The sequence below is a fragment of the Crocodylus porosus genome, unplaced genomic scaffold, assembly GCF_001723895.1.
Source record: "Crocodylus porosus isolate Cpor-Errol unplaced genomic scaffold, CroPor_comp1, whole genome shotgun sequence".
NCBI classification, from domain to species: domain Eukaryota; kingdom Metazoa; phylum Chordata; order Crocodylia; family Crocodylidae; genus Crocodylus; species Crocodylus porosus.
This window is the reverse complement of record NW_017728886.1, coordinates 141606652-141633429: the sequence shown is the minus strand read 5'-3', so window position 1 is coordinate 141633429 and position 26778 is coordinate 141606652.

Sequence of the window (26778 nt, the reverse complement as noted above, 5' to 3'; positions counted from 1 at the left end):
GCTTACCCAGGATCGAGGTAAGACTAACTGGCCTATAGTTTCCCAGGTCCTCCTTCTTCCCCTTTTTTGAAGATGGGAACCATGTTGGCCCTCTTCCAGTCTTCTGGCACCACACCAGAGCACCACGAGTGCTTGTATAGCTGTGCCAGGGGTCCTGCAGTGACCTCAGCTAATTTCCTCAGCACTCTGGGGTACAGATCATCTGGACCAGCTGATTTAAATACATCCAGTCCCTCCAGAAGTTTCCTGAGTAGATCCTCACTGACCCTTGGCCTAGGTGCGCCTCCCCTGGGGCTTGAGGGGGGCCCAGTGGTGGGGCTGATCTGGTCCCTGCTCAGGAAAATGGAGGCAAATAAGTTGTTAAATAGGTTAAGCTTTGCCATCTGGTGTGATGACCAAATTTCCTAGCGTGTCCTGCAGGGGCCCCACGTTACCTGGTACCTGCTTTTTGCCCCCCATGTATTTAAAAAAGGATTTCTTGTTGTTCTTGATCCGGGAAGCTAGTCCTAATTCCATCTCTACCTTGGCCTTCCTGACTGCCCCCCTGCATCTCCAAGCAACCGCAGTATAGTCCTCCTTGGTGATGGCCGCTCCCTTCCATTGGGTGTACACCTCCCTTTTAGCTAGGAGACATTCTCTGATGCTTTTGGTGAGCCATGGGGGCTTTTGTGCCCTCCTGCTCCCTTTGATCCATGTTGGGATTACCTTCCTTTGGGCTTTTAGGATCATCTTCTTAAGGAGCGACCACTCTTCTTGGACACCTGGCTCCCCTCCCCTCTGGGACCTCAGTGCCTCCCCAGCTATTCTCCTTAGCTCATTGAAGTCCACCCTCCTGAAATCTAGGGCTGCTGCCTTGCTGCAGGCCTTTGACACCTTGCACTGGATGGTGAATTCCAGCAGGCAATGATCACTGTCACCCAGGTGGTTGAGCACCTGCGCCCCCCACCAGGTTGCCGCCCATGGCCATTACCAGGTCCAACAAGGCGTCTCCCCTGGTGCGGCTGTGCACCTCCTGGGTTAGATGGAGGTCCTGCATTTTGACTAGGAACCTATGTGAGTGGTCAAACCTGGCTGAGTGCTTTTCTCAGCAGATGTCTGGAAAGTTCAGGTCACCCATGATGATAACATCCTTTGACCTAAATACCTACGTGAGCTGACTTAAGAATTCCTGGCCAGCTCTTCCCCTTGGGTTGTCTGTAGTAGACCACCACCGTTAAGTCTCTTTCCCCTCAACTGCCTTGTTCTCATGTTATCAGGTGTGGATGCTATGCCCCAAAGTTTAGTGTCATCAGCAAACTTAGCCAGTGCACTTCTGGCACCAATGTCCACATCATTGATAAAGATGTTGAAGAGAACCGGTCCAAGGACAGAGACTTGGGGAACACCACTGGTCATGGAACAACATAATAACTCAGTGCCATCATCCACTATTCTCTGGGTCCGACCTCAGAACTAATTACCCGGACATCAGACTGTGGTATAGCTGAGGCCATATTTGGCCAATTTTTCCATGAGGAGGCCATGGGACACCAAATCAAAGGCTTTTTTAAAGTCCAGGTACATGACATCAATCTCTTCTCCCTTGCCCAGGTGATATGTCACCTGGCCATAGAAAGAGATGAGATTGGTCAAGCAAGACCTGTCCATGATAAACCTGTGCTGGCTGTTCCTCAGTAATTATAATAATAAATTTCTTGACAATCTTACCAGGGATTGAGCTCAAGCTGATTGGTCTGTAATTCTTGGGATCTACTTTCCGCCCTTTCTTGAAGATGGGTACCACATTGGCCTTTTTCCAGTCTTCAGGTATTTCACCTGAGCACCACAAATTTTTGAATATTTTTGCCAATGGTTGAGCTATGACACCTGCCAGATCCTTGAGTACCCTAAGGTGTAATCTGTCAGGACCAGCTGACTTGAAGGTGTCTAGCCTCTCAAGGTGATCCTTTACTAGATCAAAACTGATGCTGGGTATAAATAGCCCTCACGCTGGCCATCCTGTATCTTGCTAGGCAGGGAGGTCCCATTGGACTGATTAAAGACCGAGATGAAGTACCCATTAAGCAGGTTGGCCCTTTCCTGGGTGTCAGTTATCAACTATCTTGTTTGCTTCAGCAGGGGTCCAATTTTACCCTTCCTTATTTTCTGACTCCCTACATATCTGAAAAAAGGACTTTATGTTAACCTTGGTATGTAAAGCCAGATGGAGCTCGGTTGCAGCCTTGGCTTTCCTGATCTGCTCCTTGCAGGTACAGTGCTGAGTAATCCTCCTTGGAGGTAATTCCAACATCCTATCCTTTATAAGTTTCTCTCTTGAGGCATAGGAGGTCCTTAAGTTCCCTGCTGAGCCAAGGGGGTTGCTGCGCCCCTTTTGCTACCCTTCCTCCGAGATGGGATGGACAACCCTTGTGCTGTCAGGATCACTCCCTTGAGGAACAGCCACTCCTCATAGACTCCTCTGCCTGTTGAGTCATGGCCTCAACAATGAGCCTCTAGAGCTTGTCAAAGTCAGCTTTCCTGAAGTTGGGGACTTCTGCTTTGCTGACTGACTTGCCAGCTTTGCAATGAATAGTGAAGGTGATCAGCTCATGGTTCACTATCACCCAATTTTCCATCAATTCTTAGGTCACTGGCTATGTCATCCCTTTTGGCCAGTACGGGGTCTCACAACGCTTTGTCTCTCGTCAGCCCATAGAATTCTTGAGTTAGGTAGACCTCATCTATGCAACTGATCAGATTCGGCTAAATGCTCTTTCCATGAGATAGCTGGATAGTTGAAGTCTCCCATGATAACCATGCACCAAGAGCATGCAGCTTCAGCCAGTTCTCTGGTGAATTCGTGGTCCAGCTCTTGTTTCTGGTTAGGAAGTCTGTCAGCCTCCTACCATGATGTCCCCATTTATTTGGATTGACTTTTATAACTGTCTCATTTCTCCACCAGTTGTGAATAAAGTAGCCAACCCAATTTCTACATTGGAAAAACACTTTTTACTACATCATATTTTATACATATGTGAAACATAATGTATTTTTAGTGTTTAAACTGATGTGGGTAGGAAGTGATAAAGGATTTTTTTTATCTTGTGGAAGCCTCCATCAGCTCTCTGGTACATTTCCAGCATTGATGATTCATGCTAGCTTCTTAAAACTACTCCTGTAGAACTATTACTTTGCCTCTATCAGTCTGAAGCAAATGGCTTTAAAAAAATTATTTGGTGATGATTCTTTTGTACTTCCCATACAAATCCTGTTTTCAAGGGGTCAATGAAAATGTAGGATGCATACTTCTCTGTATTGAAAAATCTAGAACCTTCTCTTCAGCATTCAGCCTGTTTCTAAACATATGCACACAAAAAGAAAGAGAAAAGAATGTGAAAGATGTTTATGTATAGGAAGAAAAATGTTTTATGTGTCTTGTGGATGCTGACAGATGTGACAGTCTGTCACATGATCAGCCACCAAAAACTCTCAACAATGTACACTGACATAAGTGCATGGTTGCAGAGAGTTTAAAAATGCCTCATCACATGACAATCTGAATGCATTATATGAGGGTTCATTTGACACTGCACCAAAGTGGAGCACCTTCATTAACATTTGTCAGTAGGGCTAGGAGCAGCAGTTGCCTGATGTACTAGAATCCTGCTCTCCATTCTATCTTCACAATGGGAGGAGTGGAAGGGAGTGGAGGGAGCTTGTTCTGGGGTTAACCAGCCAGCATTGGAGGGTGATGTAGGTGGATTGGAGGGAGGGCTCCAATCCACCTGTCCCACCCCCCAGCATTGGCTAGGCAACCCCCAGAATAAGCTTGGCAATGTGTCAGGGGGTAGGGGAGTATATGCAATGCATGGTGGGATTGAGGCAGTGGTTTCACCTAGCACTAAGTCTGCACAGGGAGGGATGGAGTGGGGCAGGGATGGTGGGTAGGACTGGGGCTGTGGGTGCTGTCCAGCTGGGATGGTGTGTGATGCCTGGACCCTGGGCCAGGTCCAATGGGAATATATGGCTGTGATGCCCAGGTGGGGGTGGGATGGAGCCATGGGCAGCTCATCCAGAGTGGGAGGGGTGGCTCCCCACTGCTGCATGCACTCAGGAAGAGGGGTCAGGCCCTTAGATAATGCATTGGGGAGAGACATGTGCCCCTCCAGACCCTCTGATGCATTAGTAATGGTGTTGCCTATGCCCACAACACCCCTGCCCCATACATACCCATCCCCTTCTCCATACATCCACCCCCTGCCCCATACACTAAGGGGTCTAGGGCCTGGGGATGGGGGACAGTGGGTCAGGAGTAAGGGGCACTGTCAGGGACAGGGGGAAGCAGACTGGGAATGAGAGGCACTGGCAGGGCTGGGGTGGTAGGGAACTGTGGGGTGGGAGTGAGGCACAACAGAATGGGCAGTGGCAGGGCACTGACATATCAGGGCTGGTAAGTGCTACAAAACAGCCACATCTAGACTGATATCCTGATGAGCAAAAGGGGCAGGGGGAAGCCCTGATTGTTCATGATAAATGAAGTACCAAAAATCAAACATTAAAATATATATGTATTAGGGCTGTGCAAAGCTTTGGTCACTGATTCAATTCAGTGGAGATTCAGCCCGATTTGTCAGATGAATCTCCAAATGCTAATCAAATCAGGAGACCCTTTAATCCCTCTGAATTGATTTGGAGAGATTCAGAAAGATTCAATGATTAGGACATAAAGACAGCTTTAAATGTTTTTTTGTAAACATACCTCAAGATACCAGGTAGCTCATGAATGCAAAGATGCTGGGGTGGATAGAGCATCCCACAGGAGTACAGGGGGGTCACCAGCGTGCTCAGCAGTGGATCCAGAAGTTGACCAGAAGCACTTCCAGGACACTTCCTGCAACTGGTGCCTCCTGGGTCTGGAGGGGCACCCGGGGCCTCCCTGCGGCTGATTGCTGAGCTAGGGAGGGGTGCGGGGGGTGTCCCCCGTGTGCTTGATGGTGGACCCAGAAGTGGACCAAAAGCATTTCCGGTCCACTTCTGGGCTTGCCACCAATCACATGGGCAGACGCTCCATCTGCCTTGCTACACTCCTGTGGGACACTCCATCCATCCTGTTCCCCACTCTTGTGGAATGCTCTATCTGCCCCACCATCGCAATGTTCATGAGCTGTGCCTGGTACCTCAAGGTATGTAGAAAAAGCATTTAAAGCTGTCTCTATGGCTAAAACATTGATTATCCGAATCATCATCGAATCTTCAGATTCAGGCAAATTGAATCGGGACAGTGATCTAAATCAATTAATCAAATCACTGTCCCTGATTCAGGCTAAATCCAAATCTGAACTGAATATGGCCCATTTTGCACATCCCTGATAGGCATTTAGAATTTATTTTGTTATAACAATTGAGGCACTGGTAGGCCTCCAAATTGGTTTAAAATTGTAAATATATTACTAAAACACTGTGTTCAATTGATACCTATGTGTGTGTATACACACACATATAAACACACACACACACACATATATATGGGGGGGGTGTTTCATTTTAATTGTGAAATAACACAGGTTTGGGGCGTTTTAAATCAGAGAATTTTGGATTTTTTTAATCCAGGAAAACCAGGATCCCTGATGATTTATAGCAAAACAAACAAAAAAAAACAGAAGAAAAGTGTCAAGAATAGAGAAAGGAATGGCAAGGATCCCAAAAAGAGTTATATAAGAAAGTATTGGAGACATATGCTCTCTCTGAGATGAGATAATGGAGAAAGTGCAATTTGAGTTATTTGAGAGAACTGTAAAACCAAGTGTGATAACATGCGTTAAGCTGGTCTTCAATTCTACTGAATGTTCACTTCACCTTGTACTGGAGTATCCTTAATCATTGTTCTCACTCCTCCTCCCCCTGCTTTTAAACTTAGCTAGTAAGTGTTTCATTTCTTTATTACACTGAACAGCTTTTTCATGCAGCTGTAGTTTAACATGAAAAAATATTTAATCATCATAAATGTTAGCTCATTTACATAGCTACACATTGATTACAAAAACATCACCTTTGACCATCAAGGATAATTAGATTCACCAAGTACACAGCCACAGAAAATAAACAGAAAACAGCATGATAGCACAACTTAAAAACCTTTTGTGGGTGATGGAAACTATCTTAAAGTGTTCTGGTACCAACTGAGTCATTAGTGATCAAAAAAAAATTACATTTCAAGAATTATATTAATTTCATTAAAACATCAGATACAATTGCCCCTCTTTCTTGAGGGTTTTTTTTTAAGTTTTATTTTTGCTATTTTATAAGCTGCAGAGGGAAAGACAAGTAATTTGGAATGAGCTTTTCCTTCTGCTGAAATGAGAAGCATTATAAAATTTTATTCAGCCATTCATCCAAGATGACAATGCACTAGACCCAGGACTATAAGGCTGTCAATTTGGAATCTTCAGATGATATAAGGATAACTACTTGGTCACAGTACCACAGCAACCCATTTATAACATCCCTATCAAAGTGCACAGATCATAATATGATGTTAATATGCACATTCTTGGCCTAGGATGAGCTTTCAAAGGTCCAATTACCTGATAAAGTGAAGCTTATTTGAGAAATAAGAAAGGATCCCAGATGAGGTTATATTAGTTGTCCAATGCAAATTCACCAATGACTTCACCAATGACAAATATAATTTAGACATAAAAGAGAGGAAGACTACCCACGTTTAATTAGTTTTTATGACGCTGAAGCATCTTTTAGCTTAATTGATTCCTAAACAGAACAGTGAGACTTACTTATTAAAAGGTGAATTGACTGGCAGCTCAATTTGACAGTGTCTGACTCCATTTAAAGGCTGTTAATATTTGTAATAGCAGCCCATCTCAAGAAAAAATTGATAGAAATGTACTTTTGACTAAGTTTCAAATTGATCTTAAAAATTGGACTTTATTTTTTACAATGCCATTAATGTTTACATTGTGAAAATACTGGATTTCAATTATAAAAGGTCTATTCCTTTCTAATATATATATTTGCAACATCTTTGTACATATACATATATATACATACACATATATACATATATATGCACATACATATATACATATACATGTATTATATAGAGATGTATATGTATGTATATACACGTTGCAAATATTAACACTTAAATGCAATCCTAAAGTGCAAAAGAATGTGATATGATAAGATATAATATAATATAATATAATATAATATAATATAATATATATTGGACTTTAGGATTGCATTTAAGTGTTAATATTTGCAAAGCATATATATTGCAATATTGCAAATATTAACACTTAAAAGCAATCCTAAAGCGTTTCATGAGGCACTTCCATTTCACATTCTCATTGTAACTTTTTGGCTGCTTTGATTAAATCAGAGATTAGATTTTAATAGCCACTGTTGGAGACCATATTTTAAAGTTGCAAGCAACATGTTTTAAATGAAATATTCTATTTTTTAAAAATGGACTATGCAGCAGAAACAGGTAATATTTGAGGGCCATATTCTTAAAATGGTTTTCTAAATCAAAGCTTAAGGAATCTATTTTACATCTTCAGGCATCAAAATACCTTTTGAAAGATGACTTTGAGAGTGGGATTGTCAAAAGAATGGAAGTTAGATGTTGATGGGATTTTGAAAATCCAAGGAGGCACATTTCTGCATTTTCAGGTACTAAATACCATTTAAAGCTGATCCTTAGGCCCCTGATCAGCAAATAACTTTCTAAACAGTTATAATCTCTGAATTGAACCCTCCACACAAAAAGGTCCCCTCCACAACCCCAACATGGTACACATATCCCTCTTCACCATAAAAAATGGGTTTATTTGGGATAAAATACCAACAAGTATATATTATACACAGACTCAACTTTTTGGTTTTATGTCCAGAAATACACCAGCTCTCAGTGGCATTATAAAATATTGTACATATTGTAACATGCCAAGTTGGTTTTACTTCACATATATAAAGAAAATCCTCTAATATTTATTCAGTTGGAACATGGTGTGCTTTTAAGTCTTTTGGCCAAGACAAAGTTCTCTCAGGTGGCTTTTCATTCAACAAATGAGGAATATGAATACTAGCTTTTTACAAAACATTCATAAAAGTTGAAAATGCATAATCTTGCATGGATATTCTGAGAACTCTGAGAAGGAAGTAAATTCCATTGATTTTTAAGCAGAAATTTCTATCGTATTTGATAGAAAATTCAGTTTATAAAGCAACCAGACACTGTGGCCACATCCACACCAGCATGGTCATTTGTGTCCCCTGGGATAAGTAGCAATGATACACCTGGTGCTACTGCTACTGGTCCCTGAGGAACACCTGTGCCATGCACCCTCTGCACACAGCAGGTTACCCTGGCTGGGAAAGGGGAGGCTTGAGCCAGCAACTGTGCTGGCCCCAGCAGCCTTAGCTGTGGTCCTGGGGGCCTCAGGGAGCTAAAGCCACAGCACTCCTGCAACTGGGAACTTGGCCAGCGCCAGAGCATGGTCTGGCAGGTCAGGCTCTGGTTTTGAGTGATGTGCATTGCTGCCACGTACAACACCTCACTTATTTTGGCATGGATCTACCAGGGTCAAACTCTACCATAGTTTCAGGATCATCTGGACATGGCCTATAGTTCCGAGGCTCTTTTTGGACACATTGTTGGTAATGTAGTATCCTGCCATAGCTTGTCTGTGTCACTCCAAATCCAATATTGAAGATTTTTAAAATGCATCTTTATAACAAAGCAGGTGAGTTATCCTTCCCCCCACCCTCCTTTTACTTAATATAATCCTTCAGGCAGAAGAAAAAAAAACTACATTATTTTATAAGGGAAGTTAATGTCAAAAGTGCAATCAAATTAAAAGTAGAATGCAGGTGGAACATAAAAACTCTCTTCAACCACCTACTGATCAAATAATTACTAGGCAAGTGCTGTTATTACAGTTTAAAAAAAAATCAGACTTCAGGTAATTATAAAAATGTTACCCTTACAGGCCCTGTAATTAAAGGAGTCATTGGATGCCTCAGTTCTGATCATTCTTTCTCCTACCTTTTGGGCTAAAACCTACGGGAGAGATTCCCCCGCTCCACCCTTCCCCCGACATATTTTATGGGGAAAAAAGAAAATGTAAATGGTTTAATATTTTTATACAGAAAGGAAATTAATTTAAATGAAAGAATCTATTGTAATTCACTTAGAAACATATGTTTTAAAACACTGGGCTAAGAAAGTTAATTAAGCAAACACAATAGATATTAAGCCATATTCTTTTCCTTCTAATGTTAATTTTACAGCAGTATAATTCCATCGTCTTCCACAAAGTTATTCCCAATTTACAAAAAAAATATTTAAGACGGCAGGAATCACTGAGTCTTATGGATGGAGATTCTATAATCATAAGGCTTTTTACAGGAGGATTACAGGGTGTAGGGCACAGGCATTATATCTGTTAAGTGCCCACCTCCTGTAGTGGTTCAGCCCTGGGTTCAATTCCCCGATGCACATATAGCTATAACCATTGAGGCACCAAATGCCCAGACTTTGGATGCAGGTACCAATGGTCTAAAGGCGGGTATAGAAGGTCTGGGCAGCCATCAGTCCTCCATATTTCTGCCTAGGCATACATATCAATGGTCCAAGTGATCTCTTATGCATACACCATGATCCAGAAGAATCAAGTTGCCTACTACTACTACTACTTTGTTGAAGGAAAATGCCTGTACAGGGATTATCACATCTTAGAAATTAAGGCCAAAAATGCAGAGAGAAGACTCTGTTCTTCCTGTCAATGGACTTATATTCCTAGAATGGAATGGGAGATAGCCAACGTGGTCCCCATCTTTAAAAAAGGGAGGAGGGAGGACCCGGGCAACTATAGGCCCATCAGTCTTACCTCAATCCTAGGGAAACTCTTTGAGAAGATCATCATGGAATACATCTGTGATGGGCTGGCCTCAGAGATGATGCTCAAGGGCAACCAGCATGGTTTCATTAGGGGCAGGTCATGTCAGAACAACCTGATTGCCTTTTATGATCAGGTCACAATGGATGCAGGTGTTGCCATGGATGTAGTCTTTCTGGACTTCAGCAAGGCCTTTGACACTGTCTCCCACCCCATCCTCATTAAAAACTTGGGCGACTGGCATTGATGCCTATACAGTCAGATGGATTGCAGATTGGCTGAAGGGTCGCACTCAGAGGGTGGTGGTGGATGGGTCATATTTGACCTGGGGAGAAGTGGGCAGCAGAGTCCCCCAGGGCTCGGTCCTTGGGCCCAGGCTGTTCAATTTCTTCATCAGAGATTTGGACGAGGGGGTGAAAAGCGACCTGTTTAAATTTGCTGATGATACCAAAATTTGGGGTGAGGTGAGCACGATAGTAGGGAGGGAAAGATTGCAGCAAGACCTGGATATGTTACAGGCATAGGCTAACAAAAACAGGATGCTTTTCAATACTGACAAGTGCAGGGTGCTGCACTTGGGCAGTGGTAACCAGCAGCACACTTATAAGATGCAAAACTCCCTTCTTGAGAGCACCGAGGCAGAAAGTAATCTTAGAGTCATTATTGACTGCAAGATGAACATGGGCCGACAATGCGAGGTCACGGTTGGCAGGGCTAACCGGACCTTGTGTATACACAGGTGCATCTCAAGTAGGGCCAAGGAGGTGATCCTCCCCCTCTACGTGACACTGGTCAGGCCACAGCTGGAGTACTGTGTCCAGTTCTGTGCACCCCACTTCACGTGGGATGTGGACAACATTGAGAGGGTCCAGAGGAGGGCCACCCACATGACCTGGGGACAACAGGGCAGATCCTACAATGAGAGACTGCAGGACCTGAACCTGTTCAGCCTTCACAAGAGAAGGCTGAGGGGGGACATGGTGACCATCTATAAACTCACTAGGGGGGACCAGAAGGGTTTGGGAGAGACCTTGTTTCCCCTAGCGCCCCCTGGCATAACAAGGAATAACGGCCACAAGTTGTTGGAGAGTAGGTTTAGATTAGACATCCGTAAGAACTACTTCACAGTCAGGGTGGCTAGGATCTGGAACCAACTTCCAAGGGAAGTGGTGCTGGCTCCTACCGTGGGGGTCTTTAAGAGGAGGCTTGATGCCTACCTAGCTGATCATTTGAGCCCAGTTTTTCTCCTGCCCAGGCAGGGGGTCGGACTTGAAGATCTACAAGGTCTCTTCCGACCCTACTTCTATGATTCTATGATTCTATGAATGGGATCCATCTGATGCAGACTGGAAAGAACATCTTTGGACATGGTTTAGCTAGTCTGATGAGTCTATACCACAAAACCCACCAGCCATTCCACAATTAAAATCAAGGGATTATGACCAAAATAAGGGGAATAGTTTTGAAGACTGGCTAGAAAATTATAATAGGACTGAAAAAGGTGCAAAAAGAAGAATTAGAAGATGGACTACAAAGCACCTTCAAAGCTTATAAATCAACATGGAATATGGGGAACAAGACATAATATGTCATTCACATTATGATTTAATTGGGACTACAGAAACTTGGTGGGATAGATTCTGTTTGGAACATTAATATTGAGGAGTATTAATTTTTCCATTTTACTAAACCAGCAGAAAGCCCAAATGGTCTAAACCTGTGAGCCAATAAAAACGTATGTGAAAGGAGGCCTAGCCTGTTGTTTGTGCTATGGTAGATATTTTACTCTGAGAAACAGTATTGGTGAAAAACTAGGTTGCAAAGGGACAGATACACTTTTAATTCTTAATTCTATGGTAGTAGACTGTTATTTTCTATGAAGAGAAATCTCTTTGAATTGTATCAGCGGTCTCAACCCCCATTCCATGGTCAAGCTCTGGGTCTCAGTGCTGCAGCATCCAGCCTTCAGGGCCTCCCATGGGTCTAGAATTTTTGTGGTACAGGAGCAGTGTCACTCCTCCCCTGCCACCAAAATTCTGGACCTGTGAGGAGCCTTGGGCCCTGCATACTAAATCCAAGCATTCAAGACTGGGTAGGATTGTGCCAAGCCCTTGGGTCTAGTCCCGGCATGTAGTCATGGGTAGGGGCAGCTCTAGGCATCAAGGTCCAATCCTGGCACATGGGGGCCAGTCAAGGCCATACAGGGCCTGATATAGTTGTAAATGGCTTGATACAGCCTACAGGGGTCCACTGCACCCCATATCTGGTCCATAGGGTCAAAAGTTTGAGCACTACTGGATTATGTAGACTAAATTGAAACAGGAAGTTACCACTATGGGACAGGGAGGTATGGGAGAGGGAGATCCCCTGTCCTCCATTAATGCTGACCCCATGAAGGAGAACGTTGACAGGCTGGATACCTTCAAGTCAGCCGGCCCTGACAATCTGCACCCCAGAGTACTCAAGCACCTGGCGAGCATCACAGCCCAGCCTCTGGCACGGATCTTGGAAAACTCCTGGTGCTCTGGTGTAGTGCCCGAAGACTGGAAGAAGGCCAATGTGGTGCTGATCTTCAAGAAAGGGAGGAAAGTGGATCCAGCTAACTATGGGCCCATCAGCCTGACTTCTATCCCAGGGAAGGTCTTAGAAAAGTTTATTAAAGAGGCTATCCTTAATGGACTGGCTGACACCAACATCCTGAGGGATAGCCAGCTGTTTTTTACGGGTAGGTCTTGCTTGACCAATGTCATTTCCTTCTCCAACCAGGTGACCTATCACCTGGACAAGGGAGAAGAAATTGATGTCATATATCTCTACTTCAAAAAAGCCTTTGATCTGGTATCCCATGATCACCTCTTGGTGAAACTGGCCAACTGTGGCCTTGGGTCCACCATGATCCACTGGCTGGGAAATTGGCTCCGTGGTTGGACCCAGAGGGTGGTAATTGATGGAAGTCAATCTTCATAGTGTCCTATGACCACAGGGGTCCCCCAAGAATCTGTTCTTGGACCCATATTGTTCAACATCTTCATTAATGATGTGGACATTAGAGTCAGAAGTAGACTGGCCAAATTCACTGATGACACCAAACTTTGGGGCAAAGCATCCACACCAGAAGACAGGCTGACCTGGACAGGCTCAGCAAATGGGCAGATGAGAACCTGATGGTGTTTAACACTGAAAAATGCAACGTTCTCCTCCTTAAGATAGAAAAACCTGCAGCATGCTTATAGGCTCAGCAGTGCTATGCTGGCTAGCGCTATGGAAAAAAGAGACTTGGGGGTTATTATAGACCACAAGATGAACATGAGCCTGCAATTTGATGCTGTAGCTAGTAAAGAGACCAAAACACTGGCTTACATCCATAGATACTTCTCAAGCAAATCCCGGGACGTCATTCTCCCCTTGTACTCGGCCTTGGTGAGGCCACACCTGAAGTACTGTGTCCAGTTTTGGGCTCCACAATTCAAGAAGGATGTGGTGAAGCTTGAGAGAGTCCAGAGAAGAGCCTCGTGCATGATCAGAGGTCAGGAAAACAGACCTTACAATGACTGGTTTAGACCCATGGAGCTCTTTAGCCTGGAAAATCACAGGCTCGGGGGTGATCTGACGGCCACCTATAAGTTTATCAGGGGTGACCACCAAACCGTCTGGGGGAATGTTTGTTCACCAGAGCGCCCCAAGGGATGATGAGGTCGAACGGTTATAAACTACTGCCAGTCCATTTCAGGCTGAACATAAGGAAGAATTTCTTTACTGTCCGAGCCCCCAAGGTCTGGAATAGCCTGCCATCAGAGGGAGTTCAAGCACCTACATTGAACACCTTCAAGAGTAAATTGGATGCTTATCTTGCTGGGATCCTATGACCCCAGCTGATTTTCTGCCCTTTGGGCTGGGGGCTGGACTTGATGATCTTCTGAGCTTCCTTCCAGCCCTAATGTCTATGAGATCTATGAAATCTATGAAGATCCAAAATTTAAAACAGGCAACAATTTTCAGAGGAGCTCTAAAATGGGCAACACAAAATGATCGTTTCAAACACTGCACATTTCTACCAGAAAAAATGAGGATATACACTCATCCCTCCATTTCTGGGTTGGAGAAAGAAGATTGAATGGGTAACATCTATTTTTTTGTGCAGTAGCCTAAAATCAACCACAGTATAGACCCAGAAGGAATGTGAAATGATATTAATAGACATTAAAACTCTTACTTAGCTTGTTTTTTTCTGGAAGATGGTAGGTTATTCAGTCTCATCTATGCCTGGTCAGACATGGTCATTTCAGTTTATACACATAACAGTCTATTATGGGTCCCATATCTTTGGAAAGCCCTGGCCTTGGTCATAGTTTTTTAGACCACTGCTAATAGCACAGAAAACAAGCTCTCTCTCACCTGACTGCCTGAAGGTTCTTATTCTGAGGATTGAGGATGAATTTTGGTTAGAAGGGGTAGTTCAACACTGCTGAGGGCAATGCAACACTAGTGGACTAAACTAAATGATAACAAGAAACACCTACATTCATGTCATCTTAACTTCCTTTGTGATCTATGTAAAATACTACTACTGGCCTCTACCAAAGTGGGAAGTAACAGCACTATGATAGGTAACTACCAGTAATGTTTTTGAAATATCATTTATACATGGTATGTAAATAAATGGAATAAAGAGTCAACTTTATTCAGCATAGCATAGCAAAAGGCCTACAGTAGGATGCCTGAAATATTCAAATTAGGATAGGTAGTGCAGTTATTAATAATCTGGAAAACGGGCACACAGTGTTTACAAAGCCTCCACCACTTAAGGTTTAAGTGTAGAGGGACCTGACACAGCAATGCAATTTATCAATAGAACAGCATATTAAAATGTTGACAAGGCACATTAATGCACCCCAGAAGCATGAATTTGAAGTGTCCATACACGTTGTTGAGTTCTAAGTTAATTGTATCTACGCAGCAAAATGACCTGCATGTCACTGCAAACAAGCAGATTGAAACCACCTGTTGCATGTGCCGCAGTAGGCAGGGCACAAATGTTAAGATGTACAAAAAAATTAACAGAAACCAATACCAGAAATACTGTATTGTGTTTATAGAGTGAATATTCATCTGGAAGAGTGAATTTAGTTCAGATCATCCTCAACTCAAAAAATAAATAAATAAATAGAGAGAGCGAGAGAGAGAGAGAGAGAGAGAGAGAGAGAGAGAGAAGAAAAATGTCTACACATGGGAACCCAATCAATGATTTCTTCATTTTAGAAGGGATATAACATTAGAGGGGACAACAACAGGCAAATTGTGGACAGCATCCCATGGGAGTCTGAGCATTACATTATAAAATAATGAATGGCATAGAGAATCCAGAAGATGATATCCTTTTTCTTGGGGTAAAAAGAGGAAACTATAAAGTTGAAAGGAAAGAACTTTAAGATTCACTGCATGAGCAATAAAGTTCTGGGGATTTTATCCCCTTAGAAAAATGATTGAAAGGCTAGAGATTAATAAGATTAAAGACAGAAAGAAACAGAAAGACAGGTAATGACAATTAGTATATTTATAATACACTAGATACTGGGTGTCCCATCTGAGGGGGAAAGAAGTCCAGAAGAGCTGGTTGTATTTTTAAAAAAAACTTATAGCGCAGGAACGAACCTCTTGATTGCCAAGAAGATTAGCAAGCATGTCAGAAGACCAGTTTGGCTTAGCAGGGAACTTTTCAGTGAGCTAAAATTAAAAAAGGGAAGCTTACAAGAAGTTGAAACTTGGATAAACTTCTAGGCAGGAGTATAAAAGTATTGCTTAGGCATGCAGGGATGAAATCAGGAAGGCCAAACTGCAGTTGGAGTTTCAGCTAGCAAGGGACATGAAGAGTAAAAATAAGGGTTTCTGCAAGTATTTTAGCAACAAGAGGAAGGTCTGGGAAACTGTGAGTCCCTTACTGAATGGGGGAGGTAACCTAGTGCCAGATGATGTAGAAAAAACTAAAATACTCAATGCCTTTTTTACCTCAGTCTTCAGAGGCAAAGTCAGTTTCCAAACCACTGCACTTGGCAGCACAGTTTGGGGAGGAGGTGAGCAGGCAACAGTGGCAAAAGAACAGGTTAGGGACTATTTAGAAAAGCTGTCTGTGTATGTATCCATGAGGCCAGACATGAAGCACCCAGGGGTTCTGAGAGAGTTAGCTATTATGATTGCAGAGCCACTATTTGAAAACTTGTGGCAATTGGGAAAGGTCCCAAGCAATTGAAATAGAGCAAGAACAGTGCCCATCTTTAAAAAAGAGAAGGAGGATGCAGGAAACTACAGCCTCACCTCAGTCCCTGGAAGAATCATGGAGCAGGTCCTCAAGAAACCCATTTCTAAGCACTTGGAGGAGGTGATAAGTCAGCATGGGTTCACCAAAGAGAAGTCATGTCACAGCAATTAAAACTCTTGCTTAGCTTGTTTTTTTTCTTGAAGATGGTAGGTTATTCACAGTCTCATCTATGCCTGGTCAGACATGGTCATTTCAGTTTATACACATAACAGTCTATTATGGTTTAAGACCTAGCTACATATAGCTTTGGCTTGAGATAGTTGGGCATGGTCCTGCTTTGATCAGGGGGTTGGACTAGATGACCTCCTGAGGTCCCTTCCAACTTTCATTCTCTATGCTACTCTATCCCTTTTCCATTGGTTATAAATATATCCTTCATTTTTACACCCATTTTGTCCTTAGTGGGGTGTTTACCTGAGACACAAAATATTGGCCGATACCAAACTGATACAGCAGCTGGTAAGTCCGGTGTGGTGGAAGGGGAGGGAGTACGGAAGGGTCATGGCGGGGGCAGATTAACACCCCCCATGTTGAGGGAGGGGGTGAGGAAAAGAGGTTGCCAAGCCAGGGTGGTGGGGGGCATGGGATAGAGGTGTGGCTCATGGGGTGGGGGCAGCTTCTGCCACTACTTGCTCCCCAGGATTGTGGGGGGGCATGTGCCCCCCAGATTTGCATGGCACGTGGTGGGCTGCAACTGCTAGGTGGAGCCAGAGCTGGCACTGTGTAGGGCTTTTCTTGCTGGGGGCTGGGCTCAGAGTGGGCTCTGGCAGCACTGGAAGGAGGTTGCAGCCACCCCAAATTTTACTGCAGCTCTGCTCCCAGCACTGTGCCACCAAGCACAGCCCTGGCTCAATGCCCCTCCTACCTAAGCACTGGGAAAAGCCACAGCTGCACCAGGTGCTGGGCGGTGGGGTGGGGTGGGGCTGGGTTAGAAGCAGAGCTGTGGCAAAATTGCAGGTGGCTGCAGCCTCTTCCCATAACTGCTGGATCCCACTCTGAGCCCAGCACCACCGAGAAGAGCCCCACTGAGTGCTGGATGTGGCTCCACCGTGCAGCTGCAGCCTGCTTGCGCCATGCAGATCTTGGGGCACATGGCCCCCCCACCCCCCCAGGGTTCAAGCAGAGGTGAGAGCTGGCTCCATCCCATGGGCCAGGCCTCTGTCCTGTGCCTCCCTCTGCCCTGCCTGGGCAGTGTCTACCCCTTCCCCCCCTCACCATGGGGGCATTGATGTGCCCCTCATACCCGTTCCCTCCCCACTCCCCTTCCAACTTACTAGCTGGAGGCAGCTCTCCACACTGTTGGCTCTGGTCCACGCTGCAGCTGCATGTAGCGCTGGCATTTATCGGGCCAATATCTGATATAGACAATTTTCTTTCTTCATGGAAAATAACAGTCTACTACCATAGAATTAAGAATTAAAAGTGTACCAGTCCAATATTGGACCAATGTATCAGTGCACCTCTCCTAATGAGCTAATACACAGTAGAATGAGTCTACTAATCACTAGCCTTACTAAAAGATCATGCACTGATGCTGCTGTGCATTAGCACTGGCTACTGTGCATTGAGTTAGTACCTGTTATTACAGGTACTAAACTTAATGCCCAGTAACAACAGACCATTAAGACACATGTAAACACACCCAGTGAGTCTAAATAGCAAAAAGCAATAGAAAATCAGTTCTGGGACATCTGTGTTCATGACATAATGAAAGAAAGAAAAGTAGAGGACAATGGAAGGAAAAATAGACTTGAAGTCTCTCCAGGCCCATGCCAAAGGATGTAGTCTTTTTCATGGCTGAGAAGCTTGTGTCCCTGTGTTTAGTCATACTGGTGACAGGGTGCCAAGTAAATAACTTATTGTTTGTCATCTGCCTCCAGCAGCTGTATACAGATTGTCACTGGGCACAATTTATTGATCTTTTTAATGCTTTAGAAAATGTTATTCTCCTCACCTTCCTCATTAAAAGGAAGAAGAAAAAAGGAAGAAACAAAAAACAGACCCTGACTTCTCTTCAGATGCATGATTAGACTTGGCAGCATCATTGTTACCATATCACTGACCAGCATTGAACAATTCTGCCTCTACAATTGCCCCATTCTCTGAAACTGCAATTCTTTCCTGGGTTTTCAAAATTCAATTCTTTCCTGCTACACCCTTATCATATTGATTTCTTGACTTCATGAAAGCAAAATATTCTTTTTGATTCGTTTGGAAAAAATATCATGATAGAATAAAAACAAGTGTCAGGTTTTGGAATAGGGATGGACTGAAGCACAGAATATGAATGTGCTTGCAGAGTGTTTTATACAAGACAAGCCTTTGCAATCTGCTACTTTATATTAAAAGTAGTGGGGTTAGCAGTTTATTTCTGGGAGGCTGCAGAGGGATACCTATTTCCCTTTTTCCTTCCACATTCTGACACCTAAAGACTAGTTTGTCTGCTCAGGTCCTCCTTCAGTTAAAGTACAGGTCCCTAGATCTCCTGCTGTTTGCCTTTCTTCTCCACATCCTGTTTATGAACTGTTGTCTCCCAGAAAATGCTATTTCTTTTACCCCTCACACTTGAGGGAATAAACTGTCCCGTGGCTGCCTCAAAACAGAATTGGTCCTGAAAATATATTGTTTTTCCTCCTTATGTAAAGAACCTTTAATTTATCATCTGAAGAGAGATTTTATTGAATCCTTCAAACTATTTGAGTCATGCTGGTTTATAAAATTTTAAATTCAGGACATTTTGTAAAACAATATTTATAACACTGATAACAGCAACAACATCATCTATATTCTAATGAATAAAAGGCAATTTTACTTGGTCTTTATCAGTGGAAAAACCAAAACTTTCTTAGCAGTGGAAGTTTTGGGGAATAACCCTATAATGTTATAGATATAAATTGGCCCACAGAACACCGAGCTTTCTCATCAGTATTTAGGTTAAAAACACAGGATCCCTCTCCTGCTCCTCGCTCCCCAAGAGACAATTAGAATAAAATGTTGTCCTTGCAAATGATTCAGAAGTAAAAGATTTTGGTTCAAATTAGGCTGCCTCCATGACTTAGTTGAGGAGGGCTATGGTACAAATTCTGCAGTAGATGCAGAAATGTCCCTGATTGACCAATTTGAAGATGAGAGGGAACACATTTGGAATGTGGTAGGTCATGCTGTGTGATGTTTATATGACTCAGCAGAGTTCTAATTTAAGCTCTTTACCTGATTTGCTGTGTGATTTTAGGCAAGTCATTTCACTGTGCCGCGCCTTAGGGATAATGCTACTTGTCCATTTTTTATAAAGTGCTTGATAGTTTTAGATAAAAAGGCACTTTATAAAAATGCAAGGTATTTTTTTATTATGAGGCTTCCTCTCTAAGACAAACAGATGAAATGACTGCCAGGAAGATCACTTCAGGGCATGGTAATAGGGTTAAGCGTATAGAGCCAACCTCTCTGTCTCTCTCCCCTTAAATAAACCTGCAGAAATGAATGGCAGCAAGGATCCCTCAGTGGGAAACAGACCTAGCTTCTGGGCAGCATCCCATAAAAAGCTTAGTTGTCAGATACAATCTGACTTTTCAGACAAAAGGGGAGACCTGGCACTGCATGTGGGTTACATCCCAGCATGAGTAGAGGTGCAAGACTGGGGGTGGCTCGTGGCAGTCAGTCTGTTTAAATGACCAGATGTAACCAATTTCACCTTCACAAACTTGGTATAAGCTTTGTTTTCAGGCTGCATATTTTCTTGACGTCAGAAAAGGAAAGATGAGAGGGGAGAGAAAGAGGAGCAGGGAGAAAGAGACCTATGAAGAACAAGACATTAACTACAATGAATTTTGCATAATTAAAATAACTTGGATAATCAGACATTAAAGAACAAAAGATAAAAAGCAGGATGAAAGAGTCAGACAACTGTGATAGAAGTCTCATATGGACATTTGGTTTTTCTTGGGAGAGTTGGTACTCCCCCAGGAGAAACCATAAGTGTTCAGATATTCAGGCTTTTTCTTCCAGAGTAAAACTGACTGTGCCAGGAGTAAAATAACCTGGAAACAACCAAAGTTGAATTACTCCCAGGACCGTTTATCCTTGGAGTGTGAATGTCTATACATGCTGTGGCTTCTTTCAGAAGACAACATAGTCCTACAGGATCCCCACTACCCTCCCCTTCCCAAGGAAGACTGTCACTTGCTGGAATCTGCTACTCCAGTAGGGAGCAGAACATACCCCTTCATAATCCCAACATTATGCTGCAGGGAAACACAGGCTAGCCAGGGGCAGTCTCGGTCAGCCAATCATGGCTGCCCCATGCACTACTGTCATCTTTTGCTAGGTAAGCTAAGGGGGCTTGAAGAACATACTGAGATGTGAGCACAACACCCTGCCCCTCTATCTGCACAGTGTCAGTACCAAAAATCTCCACTCTTCAGGGTCTCACTATTCAAATATATGTACACAGTGCTATAGTTAAGTTTTTCTACCTGGAGAACAAACCTGGGAGAATTCTCCCAGATTATTTGAATGTGTATATACAGCCAGAGATAGGATACAGATATAACCTATCTAATTAAACGGTCCCTATAAGTAAAGAATCTGTTCAGCTCATTAATGACACTACCTAAACGATGCACATATGAGACGGAGAGGAGTATTATTATTATTTTACACTTGGGGAAGTTAAGGCTTAGAAACTAAGGTCCAGCTTTTCATGCAGCTAGGTGATACATAAGGACCTAAGTGCAAATCTCTTCCACCCTGCTTGAGGCCCAGTGCAATGTTGGGTGGGCCTTCTCTTTTGCTACTTTTTGTGATTTAGCCTTTAAAAGATGATAAAAGTTACAAGAGTATTTTTTTCAGGGATGTGAACAAATTGAAGACGGTTACCTTTGGACATATGGGGTGTTTTTACAAACATTTTGGGGGTCAGGAGGTACTTTAATTAGAGTGGCTCCAAGAGCCGCTCTAATTAAAGCAGCCACAGTGTCTTGTGTATCTGTGTCAAACAAGCACTAGTTAAAGCCCTGCCACCAACATTTTGATGCATAGGGACACTGATAAAAGAGACGCAGAAGCTGGCTGATTAATCGAGTCTCCTCTGATGAACTGTAATTACAGTGTAATTAGCAGATCAGCCCCCAGGCACATCTACAGGCACCCCTAAGTGCCACTCAGATCCAAAATTCTTGGATAAGATCTGGGCTTAAACAACTTGTTCAAAGACACACAGGAAACTTATGGGAAACGTGAACCGAGCAGAGATTTTCCAAATTCCAATCCAAGAGATAACCAAAATATCAGCCTTCTAGTTCCAATTTAAAATAAATAACCTAAGTTGTATAAAAAGTTACCAATGAAAGAGCAAAGCATAATCTCAAACTTCAGGGAGACATGTATCAGTGCTGGTTAATTGATTTAAGTTTTATCTTATTCTATAGTACTCCTATAAGCACCAAATCCAAGTTTACACTTATTGAAATGAAGTTAGTGACATAAGTGCTACAGCTAATCATGTATTTTCTCAGCTGAATGAAAAATGTCACTGAATATCATCAGGGCCAAAAAACTGGGAGGCAGATATAATTTCTGCTTCCTCACATTCAGACTATTATATTAAACTGTCCTGAATTATAACATATATGATCACATTGGCTTGTCAGAACTTTGACAACTTTAATGGGATTATATAGCATGGATGTCAGAGGATTGAAAAATGAGAAGTACTCATTAAATTATATATGCAGAACTTTATAAATTAGTATTAGAGCAGAGCAAAAGGAACACTGATACTGAAATAAATTGGCCTTAGCATCACAGGGAAATACAAAAATTCATAAAGGAAACAAAGATATATCAAATATCCCATATCAAAAGAAAACATAAAAGATATTCAAATCACTATACCTATGTAAATGGAGATTGTGTCATGGATAATTTTTTAAAGACTTGAATAAACCATAAGAAAATAATTAACACTGAAATCAGGAAATCTATCACTGTGATATTCGATGATAAAGTATGAATGAAACTTTAGTTCCAAATCAGTTTACACACAGTGTTAATGCACTTTAATGCTTGCACACTTAGGACCTTTATACATTGTAGCCGGGGTGTACATGGGTATGTACTCCCTCTCCAAATGTAGGCATGGGTGTGTTTCCCGCTCTATCTCCCCCCAGGTTTTGCCTTCCATGACTTTTGAGAAGGGAGAAAAGGGTTGGATGTTAATCCCTGAGGGATGAGGCAAAACAGACCACCCAGAAGTTAGTCACCCAGGTGCTAGTCTTTATTGAGGGTTGGTTACAATTCTGCTAACCACGCTAATTGCCTTGTTAACACAGAAGCAACCAGTAGGAAAAGGGAACCAGTGATGGGGATGGGGGGGGAACTGCCATGATTGGGGAAGAGTTAGAGGAAAATGCCAGTTAGCAGAGTGGTGGAACAGCTTGCAATTAAAGAATTATGTTTTTGCAAAAATGTAGTTGGTCTAATCAAAGATATCACCTCTAGCATGAGCTCTTATTCCTTTTGCCTCTAGACAAATATGGCTACAACCTGGATACCTGACACATAAAAATACTGCTATTCAAATCTGTACGATCAGTAAGATATATTTTTATGACAATGATGCTGGATGTAGATATTTTTCAGTTAAATTATTTTCAACTTTTTAAACTCTAATTACTATTTTCCTACTAGATTATGTTAAACAAAATAAACCACTCAAACTGGTATAAATAAATGTATCTAAACATGCAACTAAATCCTTTAAAAACACATTTTAATTAACATGCATTGTTTTTGATAGCTTCTCTTTCCGTTCCTGAAACCCTTACTCCCAGTTAGAAGCAGGATACAAGAATGCAACTGCAATGCAGACCAATGCTTGTTTGACATTTAAATACTGTCAAGGTGGCAACTTCTGTTTGACGGTTTAATTTACGTCTTCAAAAGTGTTTTCTGATTTTTAGTGTCCTGATTTTTTGGATTCAAAGAAAGACATCTTTTTTTTCTTTAAAAGTGCCACACATCTTCAATTACAATATGAATCAACAGGACCTGGCTAAATTGCATGAGACCAAAGAATCAGCTTTTAGCTGTTTCAGTATGGGGCACCCAAAAAACAGGTCATTAAAATCAGAAGCCAATTCTGAACACTATGTTTTGTCATTGGCAACATGCAGGGGGTGCATGCAGGTGCACATGCACGCCCTGAGATTGGCCACTGCCAACACTGCTGGAGGTGCCTGGGGCAGTTGCCACTTGCCACCCCCCACTTGCCGCCAACACTGCCAGTGGCATCTGCAGGCAGTCACTAATCACTGCTGGCCACTACTGATGCTGTCAATGGCAGCTGAAGGTGGTTGTCAACTGCCTGTCAGGGATCACCACAACCCACCAAACCCCCAACGCCACCACCACAGCCACCAATACTGCCTGCAGGTGGTGGCAATGCCCCCCCAGCCTCCAGGGGTATGCGTCATTCATGTGTCTTGTGTTTCTGTACACAGACAGTTAAAGGAAACAAGGAATCTGTCCTTAATCTCATGCCAATATCTAAAAAAACAGCTCAGAGTTGAATAATTTAAAAAACTTCCCTCAAAATTGGACAAAGTGGGGAGATTTGGAAAAAATGTCTAGCTATGAATCCTTATTACATTGCTTAAAAAAAAATACTCCCCCTCCACCCAAATTTTTTCTATCTTTATTTTGTACATGTGCCCTCAGAGAAGTAAGAAAAATTAAAGAATCTGAAAACAAAACAGAGAGATCAAGAGCATATGTAAATTGTTAAATTTCATAATCCAGGAACAGTTGTGTAACAGGGAGAGGGCAACCCAACTGTACTGCCTTGCTGTGGGAAAGTGTGAAGTCCGAACCAAAAAATGGACAATCACTAAATGAGGCAGGGGCTACACCATCAGCATGTCAATTGGCCCTGTGCAGCGTATCGCCAATGTCCAGTGCGCAGAGATGTCCTGCTACACCTCTACCTAGTAATTGGACATTTACTACTGGACCTCAAAAATCGTAGAAAAGACCAAGAAAGCATGAATATTAAATGTGGTTAGTGAAAGACATATTTAAGTGACATGCAGAAGTACAGTTGTTTCAAAACTAAATATAAAATCTTGCTTGCAGCTATCAAAAGAAAGAATAGTGAATTCAAAGGAGAGCCCTAAGGCATGCAATGAGTGAAATGAACAGAGCTAAAATGGAACAGTTGCCCATTAACAATTTTGCTGAGCCTAACAAATACTATATTGTTTCAACCATTTGAGAAAGGCATCAGCAGTACCAGATGGCTCAACAGAGGATATTATAAAGCGTTGTGAGAAATCTTTATAATATACAACTGGGCCCTGATCCCGTAATGAGTTGCAACCAAATGAATTTGTGTTGGAATTAATGGGACACTGGAAGTGCAAAGTGAAATCCTGAAGCATGTTCCAAGTAGAGATCAGTCTAGTATTTTAAGTTAGACTTGGAAGCAGGAAATCACCCACTAGCAAAGGAGCATTGCATGCAAAGTAAAGTTTATTGTGAAATCTTCATATACAAAAGCCATAAGCATAATCCTATGGGAGCCCAAGAGCAAGGATGTGAAAAAGGAGAGGTATTATTTATAGATCTTTCCGTGGTAGGTCACAATAGATACTTTAAATAATTTATTCTCCTGTTGCCCCTTCAAGGTAGTGAGTTATTACAGTGAGAAACCAAAGCAGAGAGATCTAATGATTTCCCCAAGGTCAAGCAGGATCTCTGCGGCAGAGCTGATCTGGGTTCTGTACCCAGATCTCCAAGTCTCTGCCCAGTGCCTAAAACTCGTTACTGTCTTTCTTCTCATGAGCCGAATGTGGATTGACACATGCTCTTTGGGAGAAGATTTACTGCTGACAGCCTTAATGAAGCCCAGAAAACTTTAGCACTAGCAGTACCAAAGAGATGATATAACAATGAGATAATTTTTTTTTTAAAACCTCTGACACTGTAGGTTTGAAGCCAGTTTAAGGAATACATTCACAGCTTTTTTGTTGTTTTAGGAAGGAAAATGAATCTTGAGCTCATGCAAATAAGGAAAATAACAGCAAAGACTTGTGCTACATAATGGACTGAAACCTTGCATAAGCTTCTCAACACAGCTGTAACAAATCAACCTTATTTCTGACCTTCAAGGTACCTGCTAGTCTAGTCTATGGGCCCTACGGAGCAACAATTGTCAATCATGACTTTTGCGATATATGTGTACAAAAGGGGAATAGAATGAAATCACCAAATATACAGTGTGAGCCAAGACTTAAATCCATATCTCCAGAAGGGAAAATATAATGTGAAAACCTACTATACCACAGAAATCCTATGACCTTAGTGAACAAATCAATCCAATATTTACAAGTCAGGTACGTGTCCATCAGTGGTAGAGCACAGACATGGCAAGGCAGGGCAAGGCATCATCTGAAATTGAGTCTTCCATATTTTTCACATCCTTTCAACATCATCAGTATTCTCAGTAGTAATGAAATAATTTTCCCCCCATTTGCAAATCCAGGTACCTTAAAAATATAAAGAAATGAACCGAGTTAATATAGAGATGACATAAAGGGCTTGGGCCACTCACCCTACTTTCTGATGTAGGGGAGTCAGCTCTAACTTCAGGGTTTTTCAGCTAGTTTATATTACCTTGGGCTACATTGATCCTCCAGTAAGCAGAACAAAGACACAAGCAAATGTATGAAAAATATAACTAAAGCCTGTTGTCTTCCTTCAGACCCTAAGAAAGGCAACAATGGCTCTATACTTCTCTCTCAAACCTACAACTTTCCTTTTTCCCCTTTTGCATTCTGTTCCTGAAGCTCTTAGCCTTCTTTGTGGCTTTACTCTCACTAAGTAGTCATCAGTTTCAGCCAGCTCCCAGCCCCCCAGCCAGGCAAACTACTAACCACTGACCTCTTGCAGGTGGATTCCACTCACTGAAGGCTGAGTAATTCTATGCAAAGGGTAGAAAAAAACAGTGCAACTTGAATACTATTTCATTTAGGGTTAAATACCAGATATTTCATTAACTTGAATTGCTACAGCAGCACCCAGACATAACTGCTACATTGTGATAGCTGGTGCACGCTCCCCCTCTCTTTTTCAAGCATGTAAATGGCACAGTTGTCCATAGCTTCAATGAAACAAGGGGTCAGAAGCAGGACAATTAACCAACTTTTTTGTTTGTTTGTTTTTGTTTTAATTCCTTTGAGACATAGCCCCCTTCTACACATGTTTATTACACAATTACCGGGTTAATTGCACAATTAATTTACATCAGCTACACATGAAAATTAACTATTACATCTTAAAAAGTTCGAACCAGCTATAAACTTAGGGTTGGAAAAAGTGTAATAACTTAATAGTTGGTTTCTTGCCAGCTTTAATTTGTACATGTAGCAGGGCCCATGCAGTTTGGGTTTGGCAGATCTGGGGTCCAGCAAAGTAGGATCCAGATGAACCAAATCCCATCCCCTCATAATTTCTTTGCCTCTGTCTTCCTAAGTAGGGACCAGTTCAGCCACCTCCCTGCTGGGCCCC